The sequence below is a fragment of the Arachis ipaensis genome, chromosome B08, assembly GCF_000816755.2.
Source record: "Arachis ipaensis cultivar K30076 chromosome B08, Araip1.1, whole genome shotgun sequence".
Taxonomy (NCBI): Eukaryota; Viridiplantae; Streptophyta; class Magnoliopsida; order Fabales; family Fabaceae; genus Arachis; species Arachis ipaensis.
In genome coordinates, this window is record NC_029792.2 from 38,369,773 (window position 1) to 38,370,429 (window position 657).

Genomic DNA, 657 nt, shown 5'->3' on the forward strand with positions numbered 1-657 from the left:
TTAATACATTTTAATAATAATATGACACATAAATTTTTTTACTAAAAGACATTCTACACGTCTTTACCTTTATGGGAGTATCCTCCTTAATTATATCCTTCCCCTGCATAGCTAAAGAGGAAAGGCAAGAAGCCAAGAAGCACTCTTTGTTCAGCTAATAAAGGAATATTGAAATTAAGGAAGTTATTTCTTCATTCTGAAATTAATTAATTAATTGATCGTAACGTGCTTATCTATCTAATTATGGAAGAATAATATGGGGGGTACGGGAGAAAAACAAACGGTTCCAAACTTCCTATGAGAAAAATAACCAAATCAATTAATGCAATCAGATGTTATTAGTCTATCGGTTGAATTCGCTAGAGGCGTGTAATAAGAAGCACTATTCTTTCTTGGTTTTACACATGTATTGGCATACCAAACTTTCCTAACGGGTAACGGAAATTTTGGGGGTGTGGCCCATTGGAGATAGATAGAAAGCTTAGCTTATTTTTTGAAAGATTAAGTTATGATCTTTATATATGGGTCCTTATACTGTATAGATGTAAATTTATACAGATTTACAAAAATTCTATTTTAATTATGTTCTTTTTTTTGGATATGTGTCCATTTTTTGTCTTATAAATAAACTCATGGCTTGACTTTGAAACTTGGAAA